Raw genomic sequence first — 12,430 nt, forward strand, 5'->3', positions numbered from 1 at the left:
CTATTTTATATGGCCATTAAAAGTTCAAATGTAAAAAGAGAATTAAAAGCATTAATTTTTAAAACTTGGAAGTGCACAAGAATGAAAAGAGAAACTCAATACTATTCAAGTCACATGTCCTCCTTGCTGGTCTTCTGGCTCCTCCCCTCTACTGCCTCCAAGCCTGTGCCCAGGGCTGCCCCCTGTCTGCTGCCTGTCCCCTGCTCTGTTCTTAGCTCTCTGCTGGGCTGGAGGCTCAGTTTCCATGCATGGTTACATACCTGCTTGTAACCTTTGCTAAGTGTAGAAATGAATAACATTTAGAACGGGGAAACACTTCCACTTTACCTATGTGGGGGAAAAAAGTCACCTTATTTCTGGGTTTAGGCCTTTGTACTTGAAAATGCAGGAGAAAATGCTTTTAACTACATCTAGGAGCAGCGCTTGGAGTGGCTAATGAGGGTGTCTTTGCCAGGGCCTTGTCAGAGAGTGCCTCTTGAATATTCATGACTACAAGTCTTCCTGTAAGTCCTGCCCGCTTTTAACTCAGTTAAACTGATCTTTTTATTTAAGTTTCACAGGTTAAGGGTCCGAACCTTACAAGCTTCAAAATCAAGATAGTGCAAAAAAAAAAAAAAAAAAAAAAAAAAAAAAATCCACACTCTCATGTGCAGAGGCCTTCAATAGCAGCTGTGGGCACAGTAATAGCTGGCCCAGAGTTTGAGGATACATCCTCACATATTAGGAAGGGGCTCTAAAAGGACCACAACACAGGCTGTTCTTGGCATGTACTCACAATATCCTTCAAATACTCTAAATGCTAGAGACCTCATCTTGCCCCATGCTTAGACAGATCCTGGCCTACAGAGGAACCTACTCAAGGTTGGTTAATCCTCAAACTTGGGGCCCAGTTCCTAGTGAGCTGAGAGTAAGCACACGAGGCAGGACAGGCAGACCAGCCTCAAATGCATCACCTGGTTTCCAGTGTCTTCTGGAGTGACCTTGGGGTGACCTTGGGAAAAGGAAGATGGAGCTGCACTGACAAACACTTAACACAGAGCCTCGCTCTGGTATTGGAGCCAGAATCGAGGACATTGGAAAGGGTGTCCAATGCTTTCCCTGACTATGATGTAAGGGGATCCAATTCTTCAGCTCTTTCTCAGAGGGTAATACAGAAGTCCAGGCATACTGACAGTATGTGGCAGAAGGCGCTCATGAACAAAGTTGCAGGCTTTGGGTGTGTGTATGTGTGTGTGTGCGTGTGTGCATGTGCGTGTGTTAATACTTGGAAAGGCGCAGTGAGATCTCAGGATCAGAACCACATCGCTGCTTCCACAAGACCCTGAGGCATGCAAGTGGCTTAGGCTATCCCTCTTCACCCACAGAAGCACCAACACCGGCAAAGCAAGGACCCTCTGGCATTTGCTTGTAATACTAGAAATAGAAGTCAGAGATTCAATGTTTGTAACTGTCTTTTTGTGTAATATTTCACATCAACTTTTTTCCTAATTAAAGATGTAGTTTGATTTACAAAACAAAATGGCTTGCCTAGAGATGACCAAAATAATTAGAAAGGGGAAAAATTCTATTAACTCTTATTTACTGCCACTTTAAATGTGATATTTAAGATTAAAATATTAAATTGTTTTCCTTGAAAAAAGAATTTTATGATCTTGCCAAGAAAAAAAAATTGAAATTATATCCCAGGCGGTAAAGCAACGTAGTAGGAAATGCTGATTGAAGCTAAGTACAGGGAGCTATTGATGAGTTACTCGTCTGCACAACCCAGGACGAAGCACATTTTATATTAATTTATTATGGAAAGGGTCTTCGCTTCCAGTTAATCACAGATTATAAAGAAGGCTTCCTTAATCTATGGCGTAGAGCTTGCTTCTTTGCTTTCTGCGGCATTAGTCATGCGAGTCGCATAAACAGCCTTGCAAAGTTAAACAACAGCCAATGATAAATAATAGGAGAGAGAAATATTAATGGATAAGAGAAAGCGAGAAAGGATACATTATCAAAGGAGTGGGGAGAAGGGACGGTGAGCGTGATTTAAAGTCTTGTGGGAATGGATTGGTCATTCCAGGAAGAAAACCTTTCCATCATGCCTCTGGCTCGCTTGCTCGCTCGCTCGCTCACTGGCCTATGACACAAACTCCAGCCAGGAGAGCAGGAAGAAGAGGGAATTGAACACGGAGACTCAGAAACCTCATTTATCATTGCAAGATTGTTACTGTTATCTTTAGAAGGCTCTTAGAATCCTCTCCCCCTCTCTCTTCCTAACCCCTCTCTCCCTCTTCCTCTTTTCCCCTCTCCCCTCCTCTTCCTCTGTCTCTCTGTCTTTGTCTCTGTCTCTGTCTCTCTCTCTCTGCCCCCCCCTCTCTCTCTCTCTCTCACACACACACACACACACACACACACACACACACACACACACACACATAAAAATCAAGATTGCCTCCCTTCTCTAAAAGCATTAAGGAAGGCAAGGTAGCTCAGCTCAGCTCAGCTCAGTGTGTGATGCTGTCTATCACTAATTTCCAGAGAGATCCAGATGCCAAAGAGAGGCCACAGAGACTTCTAGACAGGCAAGCAGCTTTATCAGTAGCTCAGTGTGTGGAGAACAAGAGACGACCCGTGGAACTATGGCTTTGCTGAGGTTCCAGGCAATGCACATAGGGTTTTCCCATAGTGTTGCAAGAAAATATGAGAGGGGCCAGAGAGAGGACACACTGATTAAGTGTGTGTAAGGCTCTTGTGGGGGCACTGCAGTTTGGTTGTCAGCACTCAGAGTAGGTATGTCCAACAACCATCTCAAACTCCAGCTCTGGGGGATACAGTACCTCTAGCCTGTGTGGGCACAAACATTCATACTACCGCCATCCCAACGCATATATACATAATTAAAAATAAGACTTAAAAATCTTAAAAGCAAGAAGGCCGGGGTGAACGATGAAGTTACAGGGCCATGCATGGTATTAGGTTAGCTTTGGAGGATGTAGCATGCATAAAGAGCAAGCAGACTCAATCCACTACATATGGGGCATTTTAACCATGCTAAAGATCATGTGGACAAGACAATATTTCAAACAATTGGCATTGAAACAAAAAAGGTAGTTGAAGCAGCAGCTATAGAAAGCTAACACTGGCGTACACAGTAGCTAAGATGTGCAGATTCATCTAAAACAAAGGCTTACTTTCCCAGGAGGCACCGCTCATCGTAGGTTGAGCCTAAAGGTGAGAGTATGCATGGAGCTTGCCCAGGCTGGAACACATGGTGCTTCCAGTTGCTTTTCTAGACTGTGTCCCTTCAGGCCTTTCCGAGAAAGGAGAAGGATGATGATGTCAGGACAAATGGGAGCAGCGAGGACATAAACATTCCCACCCCAAGCTGATGCAGACCCCAAGACAAAGAAAGGTCTTCTGGGAAATCAGCTCTCCTCTAAACAAGAGAGGAGAATGAGAACTGTGTGAGACAGAGATGGCACAGGGGACAGGGACAGCACAGGGCATGCAGGGGTCAGTGGAGCCCTTTTTGTTAATTTGCATTTCACTTAGCATATGTGAAAAGTTACAAGGTCATGTGACTGACTCGGTTAGGGTTTCTGTAGCTGCAAGGAAACAAAATCAGGCTGGGGAAGACAGGGCTCATTTGGCTTACACTTCCACATTGTAGTTAGTTCATCACTGGAGGGAGCTAGACCAGGAACTCAAACAGGGCAGGAAGTTGGAGGCAGGAGCTAATAAAGAGGCCATGGTGACAGGGCAGGGAGGGGTGCTCCTTAGTGGCTTGATTCCCATGGCTTGCTTGCTCAGCCTGCTTTCTATCTATCTATCTATCTATCTATCTATCTATCTATCTATCTATCTATCAGATATTTTCTTTATTTACATTTAAAATGTTTACCCCTTTCCTAGTTTCCCTTCCCCTCCAAAAATCCCCTATCCCCTCCTCCCTCCTCCTGCTCCCCAACTCACCCACTACCGCTTCCTGGCCCAGTCATTCCCCCATACTGGGGTGTAGAACCTTCACAGGACCAAGGGCCTCTCCTTCCATTGATGACTGACTAGGCCATCCTCTGCTACATATGCAGCTAGAGACACGAGTCGCACCATGTGTTTTCTTTGATTGGTGGTTTAGTCCCAGGGAGCTCTGGGGTTACTGTTTAGTTCATATTGTTGTTCCTCCTAGGGTGCAAACCCCTTCAGCTCCTTGGGTATTTCTCTAGCTCCTTCATTGGAGACCTTGTGCTCCGTCTAATGGATGACTATGAGCATCCACTTCTGTAGTAGTCATCAGGCTGCTTTCTAGTAGAACTCAGGACCATCTGCCCATGGATGACACCATCACCGTGGGATGGGCCCTTCATCCATCACTAAGAAAGTGCCCTACAGCTAGATCAATTGAGGTTCTTCCTAGCGGTGTCATGTTGACATAAAGCTATCTGGTACTCCATGCGTGCAGTTTTCCCCACAACTGAAAGGAAAAGTACTGCAAATAATTTGTTGGTTTTTTTTTTCTCTTTACACCTGAGAGGAAAACTGAATAACCAAATGGGATAATAGGTACTATAAGCTTCATTGAGGTTAGTGAATGAAAGACAACTAATTATCATAAAATTATGAAGGTTTGTTTCAATATATAGAAACTGTTTAGAATCTGTATCTACATAAGTGTTGCCGTGAAACCAAGATTCCATAGTTCATATCCACTTAAATATAGACCCTGAGACTGGAGAAATGGCTGGGTGTTTAAGAGTGCTTGTGGCTCATGCAGAGAGACCAGATTGGTCTGATTGGTTTCCAGAACCTAGATCATGGCTCACAAACTTCTGTAACTTCAGTTCCTAGTGACTGATGTCTCATTCTGACCACTGAGGGTCCCAGGTATGCACATGGCACACGTATATACATGCAATCTGGTATATGGGGGTCATCATATACAATATGTGCTACACATGGCAGCATCTATCCCAGGTGATAGTATTTACAGTGTTGAAAACTGTAAATACTAAAAGCAAGGAAGACTAACAGGTATAGGAAAATGGAAGGAAGCAAAGTTTTAAGAGAAGGGACAGAATGAGAAAGGGATACTGGGGACTCTGAGGGACCAGGTGCCTCAAAGGCCTCCTATTTATGAATGATCACATGGCATGCTGCCCTCTGTCCTCAGTGGAGTTAGTGTGCACTGAGGTAATGGGATCTCTATTAGTGTGGATATGCTAGGCTGCTGTTTTTGTTTCTGTTCAGATGCTCATTTTTCAGAGGAAACAGATAGCATAGCAATCAAAGCAAGGCCATTGATAACAGAGGACAAATCCCCAGCACACAGAATCCCTGCCACATGCAAGGGGCCTTCATTCTCACCTTTCCATTCTCCACAGAAACGAACCTGCCTTGGGAGGTAGCAGACATGTTCTCCCTATGAGACCGACTCTGGGTCTGAGAACACCAGGCTCGAGTCCTGGCTTTGGACCAGGATGAACCATTTAAAAAACCCAAGAAGCACAGTTGTAAGCATTGCCTGATCCATAGGCCAGAACTCTGCAGCCTTAGCAGTAGCTGGGTGGCAAAATTTAGCTTATACCATTTTCCACCAAGGAAAAGTAGTTGGTTTATCTAGAAAACAAGGTCTCTTTTCTTATTATCCAAAGCCGTTAACTGTGTACATCTCACAGCCTGGTGTGGTTTTGAAAGCAACTTAAATAATGCATGTAAAATAAAACCCACATGGTTTCATCTTGGGAAATAGTAACTGTTTGGTTTCTTAGCTGTTTTGATGTGTACCACGTGTCAGCTTAATCTGACTGCTCACTCTTGTACAGCTCCCCCTTCCCTCAGCTGACTGCTGGTGACACTGAGGCTTCACTGCATTGTAGCTAATGTCACCCCTAAATAATCAAAGGACTACATGTAAACGTGGTGAAAAACCATTGCAGGCCGGCTGAGTAGTCAGTCACAAGTGGTCACCAGGTGAGCAAGAGGATCAGAGTTCTGATCCTCTGAGCCTACATACCAGGTGGGTGTGGTAATTCCAGCTGTAGTTCCAGCTTCAGAAGGCAAGGAGGGCTATCCATATCGTAAGCTGCCTGTCTAGATATAAAGGTTTTCTCTGCAAGAGCTTGCTGATAAAATAGTGAGTTGGAGATAAGATTCCTAATGTCAACCTCTGGGGCCCTACAGGCCTACACTTGTTCATGTGCACTTATACTTGAGTGTGCCCATATGTATGTACACAGACAGACATACTTCCCATATATATTCCCTACATACACATAAGAACATAAGAGACAAGTGGGAGGAGCAAAATAACCCTTTCCCAAACCTGGCAAGTCTCCAGGACTTTGGCCTTCCTTTAGAAATGAACTGTCTGCTGCTAAGATTAGCCGAGCCCACCATTACCCTGGCTTCCATAGTCAGCAAATTGCTTCTCTGACCTTTTATCCTCACCCCCACCCTACCAGAAAGATGAGCAGCCCTGCAAAACTGGCTGCAGGCAGTGATCAAAGAGCTGATGGCTGCTTTGAAGGAAGAACGGATCTTCAGATGGGAAGGAGCTATGGCCTCTGCAGGTTTAGGTGCTCAAGGTTTCAGTGAGCTGCTGTTCTTGGATTGCATTTGCAGAGGCTTGCCCTTTCTTGGCATTGACTTCAGATGTGTGTGACCCTTCATTTTGTGACTGCGACTATGTGTGTGTTATTCAATTTTATTTATAATAATCGCTGGAAACAGGCATTGCCATTGTCATCATTGGTTTGGGAAACTTTTAGAATTTCAGTTACGGAATTGAAAAGAAGTAAACCGGCTTTCAGAAGACGCTAACAGCACTAACAGTGATTTTAAAAGGCTTTACATATTAACAGTAAGGAGTCAGACTGTACCTTGGTTGCGGATGATCATAGAATATTAGTAGGACAAGAGCAAACTTGGAAAGATGTTTCTTGGATGAAAGTGTTGTTGGGCACCTAGTTCCAAATCTGACTATGTAAGATGGACCCAAAGTGTGAGAGCCAGCTGTGTGGTTTGCCAGTCATCCCAACATTTGGGAAGTGGAGTTAAGAGGCTTCAGTGTTCAAGGTCAGCCGGGTCAATATGAGACTTGGTGTCAACGACTGCACAAAAATCCAAAATGTGTACCATGGGGCAAACCATACTTGTTCTTTGTTAGTTTTGTTCTGCTTTGATTATCACTAAGCACTCGGGACATTTTTAGATGATGTTTAAGACTTGACATTCATCAAAGCCGCTCTACTTTCAACAATTAATGCCATTCTGAAGAGTGCAAAAATTAGCTCTTTTGAAACCTATTAAGTCATCAAAAAGTTATGGAAGCATCCGAGTGTTGTATCATGCAGGGAACAGGCATTAGGACAGGGTGCAGGGGGTGGGGGAGTATAGAATGCTTTAGCATTTTTCCAAGGTTGAAAGCTGTGCTGGTTAGTGTCTGTCAACTTGACACAAGCTAGAGTCATCTCAGAAGAGGAACTGTCAACTGAGGAATGACTTCCATCAGGATGGGCAGGTGGACATGGGCAGGGAGTCCTGGGTTGTGTGTGAAAACAACTATGTAATCCATAAGAGACAGACAGTAGGCAACGTTCTGCCATGATTGCTGCCTCTGCTCCTTCTTGAATTCCTACCTTGTCTTACCTCCCTCAGTGATCAACTGTGATGGAGATTGGTAAACCACACAAATCCTTCACTCCCTTCCCTTGCTTTCTCTGAGAGCTTTATCACAGCCACAAAGCCCAACTGGGACAAAACTTATTACTTCCTAAGAGCTAGCAAACACCCATCTAAATAGAACAGTATGTGTGTTTTCAAAAGATGTTCTATTCTAACACAGACTTAGGAGTTTTGTTTTGTTTTTGGGTTTTGTTTTTTAACTTCTAAAATTACAAGCAGCTTCAGATTTGATTTATCTGCTGTATGGTTTTAAAATATTTCATCTAAACCTTAAGGAATGATTATGTGAGCAGCCCACTTACTAACACTTGTTGGTACTTTGCCATAAAAGTAAGCTCAATTTAAAAGATTGCCAACTTGCATTCCTTTCTTGCTTGGAGGACTGGGTAATTTTGCATAGGAATATATCAAACCATAAGTACACCATTGGAAATATGTAGAAATGAAGCAGGGAACTTATTTCTTAGTGCAATTATATCCCAGGAAGCTTTTGAAATGCTGGAAATACAAAACAAGAATCGTGCCTTTCTGTTCTCCAAAGACAGTCCTCCCACAACTGACAGGAGTGCAAGCCTACACTTCAGTGGGGTGCGGAGTAAAGTCTTTAGATAATCAAAAAATGTGTTCATCGATATTCTTAACCATTTATAATTACTTGGAAGTCTGAGCAGTAGATGTAATTAAGAACAATGTGTTTAAATGTCTCCTTTTGTAAGTTGACATGGTTTAAAAGATAATACAAAAAATTTAGATAATATCTAGAAATAGGTATGGAAATATCAAATCCAATCTTATATAATTATCACCCTTCATAAGAATTAATCAAACAATCAATATATTTACAATTGCTATGTTTTTATTAGGTTTGAGCATGGGGTAAATTTATATTTACTAAATTATTCTAGCTCTAAATTTGAGGGCTATGTTTATTAATAAGTATAGAATTTGTTGTAGTTGAAACAAATTGCTGGGGGTTTGAATTATGATGCTGGTGCCACACACATAATTTTAATCATTTTTAATGACCTCACTAATTCTTATTGAGATGCCTGCTACAGCTAAGCATTCAAGTCAACTAGTTTGAGGAACTGACACAGTGAATGGCTTTAATTGGTAGCACCAGCGATTTACTTGGTTTCTTAGATGCATCTTAAGAACTTGTTATGTTCCCCTACTCATGAAAGATACCATGAAGAGGATTCACATCACATAGTATGATTCTTTGGGCATAAATATTCAGTAAATATTAATTGAACCTGTACTGTTCACCAAGATCCCGGCTGGACTTTGGAAGAGCAGCTGTGGCAATAATTAATGCAGTGACTAGATATTGAGAGTAGAGACAGAGTTACATAAGTAAATGGCAGAGTCACGTGTTACCTATGTAATCCTCAAGGGACATGGACAATGCCATTTCTTTTTTTATAGCTTTTTTTGGTCAATGGTCTTGCTGTCGCCAGGTTGTGGCATTAAGGAAGCTTTTGATTGGAGCTTAAGACTGCCAAGCCAGAGTTCATGAACCAATGAGGGCAGGGGAGATGAAACAGTGTGTTCAGAGAATCTTCAGAAGCATGAAGCCAAGGAAAGCGGGAAAACTAGGGATGTGTGCATTGGTCGCATCTGTGGAGTAGAAGAAATTTTGAAGAGGAGGAGGTAGGAGTGCCGGCATGGAATAAAATGACAGGAAACGGTGAACTAAGAACCAAGGCCTGGTCTGGACATTTGTTCAGGAGGAACGGACTTCAAATCAGGATGGAGTCCAGGGGATCCTAGTAACTAGTGTTCCCAGCTGTGCAGGCATTTGGAGGGATTTGGGAGACAAGTTCAGGAGTGTTCGAGTCCTTATGGGAATGCAGTCCTGGGAATGCTGGCGGGAGCTTTGAGATGTTTCTCCAGGTGAAGATGAAGGGTGTTTTGGATATTAATGATGCTTCATTTCTCTCCCATCCTTGAACACGGGCAGCGGGCAGACATCATTCACTCTTTTCTACTCATGGGATACAAGGGTCAGAAAGAGCAGACAGTATCACATTTGAGATGTCTACCCAGCATGCTCTGGTGTCCCCAATGTGTCCAAGACACTTCCTCAAATCAGGTGAGTTACCTGACACATGAGTAGGAGGGTTGAAGGAATAGACAACTGTGAATGGCTCCTACCAAACAGATCCAAAAGAATGAATCCAAGCTCCTTCCCCTAATTCATGGTGACATTCACATTATGTGAAGTACACATCAACATGCTTAGGAGTGATACTATGGAATGCCCACAAGAACACAAAAGGGGAGCCTTTCAGCTCAACTGGGAACAATTGAGACCACAGCACCTCACTGACCAGACAAACATTTCCACAGTTCAGACACTTAATTATGCAGTTTCGTGGACACTCATCCTATGGCTAAGAAGATGCAAATAGTTTATGGTTCACCATGGCACAGGCACAGGGAGATGCAGAAACTCACACCATTCTAAGCCCTACCTTTGTGTGTGTGGAATGGCGATGCTTGGTACACTGGCATGTCTGAGAGCACCAGCTTAATACCTGAAAAATATAAAACCAAGCTTGTCCTTAATAAAATAGAACCACAATTGAGTGAAAAGTTCAAATGTAAAGCCTGTTTTAAACAAACAATGTAGAAAATTATAAACAAAATTAAAAGAGAAAAAGCAAAATAAATAAATAAATAAATAAATAAATGAGAGGTTAATGAATAGAGAAAGAATATGATAATTTGTCTGTTTCCTAGAAAACTGTGATTATAGTTCAGAGCCTAAATAGGTTACTTTGTGTACTAAGTGTGCTTTGTATATTAGATGATGAGGCTATAGCAATGATTATGAGAGGTAAAAATCCAACTTTCATCTTAACCCCTTCCAAGTCTATCTCTCCTCTCAGAAGCTCCCAGGTAAGATTCCTGAGTTCCTTACAAAGCGGCCCTGAAATGCAGTTGCATCATCACAGAAGAGAACTCACAGAGCCCAAGGATTCTTGAGACTTCTTCATATTGCTGTGTCTTCAAGGTGGTCAGCACACCATGGTTTGAATCAGAACCATCTTTTTATGTAAATTTTTGTTTCAAATGGCTGTGTTTGAGGAAAACTCAATGGAGGTGAGAAAGATAAAGCTTTCTTCCCTGATCCTAATGGGACTTCAGTTACCTCCCACAGTGGGGATGATAAGCTATAGAGTGGATTCATGGTTTCCAATGACTGTGAATGGGGCAGAGTAGGGAAATAATTATTTTACTATGGGAAAGGAGATCAAGAGTTCTATTATATGAGAAGTCCAGAAAACGTCAAATCTTCAGAGGAGATGAGTGGCTGTTTCCTGCTGGGGAAGCAGATGGTAGCAATAGCCAAAGGGTGTGAATCTCCTTTGAGTTGCCAAAAATGGCCTCAAGGTCATGGTAGTGTGGGATGCATGTTTGACTGTACTGAAAACCACCGACTTCACACTTCATTCATAATCTTTAGCATTTAAAAACTACGAACTATTACATACATACAGAGTTATATGTATATGAGATTTTTGTGGTAGAAATAAATCAGTCACCTGTTTAATAAATATAACCTTCACACACACATACACACACACAAAAAAAGAGGAAAAAAGAGAAGGAGGAGAAGGAGGAGGAGGAGGAGGAGGAGAAGAAGAAGAAGCCGCCACCTCATGAAATATCATACATGACGAGGTCAGAACCTGCTCAGAGACAACTGATGTGAGTAGACAACACATGCAGAGAGCACATATGTCAGATAAACATATAGCATACATGTCAGACATATAACATACATGTCAGAGATGAGTGGCTGCTTGGTCTCATTCAACATAAAATGAATGCTGATTAAACTGAAATACCATATGGTGGTTTCTACAGTCCTAGATTTCAGAAAAATTAAATGTAAATTATTTTATCTATTGATTTCATTGTGAAAAATTGTCCTAAAAGTCATGCACATGGAGTCCCAAGACACATATTAAAGAAAATTTCATTTGTTTTATATCATAAAGATGAGTCTATTCTAAATTATTAGAAAATTAAATGTTATAAGTAGAACATACAATAAAATGTATAATAACCTACAAACACAAAAAGGAGTTTTATAGAAGGTCATAAAACATGAAGAATAAGATGGTAAATTTTAAAATGTCACCTTCCTCCAAATAATATTTCATATTTGATGATGCCATTTTCATTAGTATTTCAGGGGTATTTTTTGAAACTCGGGAATCTTAGGATCATTTTTGAGAAGATAAGGATAGATTGGGAAGGGATTAAAATAAAGGCTGGATTTTGCTTTCTTGCAATCATTGCTATAACCTCATTATGTACACCCTTGCTCACCTTGATCTGGCATGTAAGACACACTTAGCCAGCATCTACAGAATGAAGAAAATATGCAAATTCAGGCATGGGGTGAAGGAGTGGACATGCTCAGGGAGGATGTGAATGTGCCCAGGGTTGGAATATAGCAATGAGCTGATTGGTTCCTGGTCCATGAAACATCCCAGAAAGGAAGGTAAAGCTGGCTCAAGATGGAGATCTTAACCATCACACATAGTATCAATAAAGGAGATTTCAACTGTGGTATACCGGAACCCATAAGCCAGAGCATGAACCTCTGGGACTATTCTGTTCAGTAGTGGAAAGGGAATTATGAACAAGACTTTCTTCAGGCTGATGGGACATGAACCACTGCTTTATGGATATGAAAATGACAACCTTCATCAATTAGAAATAAATATTTACCTTAATGATTTAT

The 12,430-nt window shown here is 41.8% G+C and overlaps 1 long non-coding RNA gene across 1 annotated transcript in view; it reads right to left on the minus strand.

Annotated features, from left to right (window-relative positions):
* The window catches only part of Gm51424, a 156,101-nt gene that overhangs the window by 19,758 nt on the left and 123,913 nt on the right, over positions 1-12,430 (minus strand). Inside the window, exon 3 of the long non-coding RNA XR_003952251.1 lies at positions 10,146-10,208. This is a non-coding gene — a long non-coding RNA (predicted gene, 51424). The remainder of the gene's footprint in view (positions 1-10,145; positions 10,209-12,430) is intronic.

This window comes from Mus musculus, chromosome 17 (genome assembly GCF_000001635.26).
Source record: "Mus musculus strain C57BL/6J chromosome 17, GRCm38.p6 C57BL/6J".
Classification (NCBI taxonomy): Eukaryota; Metazoa; Chordata; class Mammalia; order Rodentia; family Muridae; genus Mus; species Mus musculus.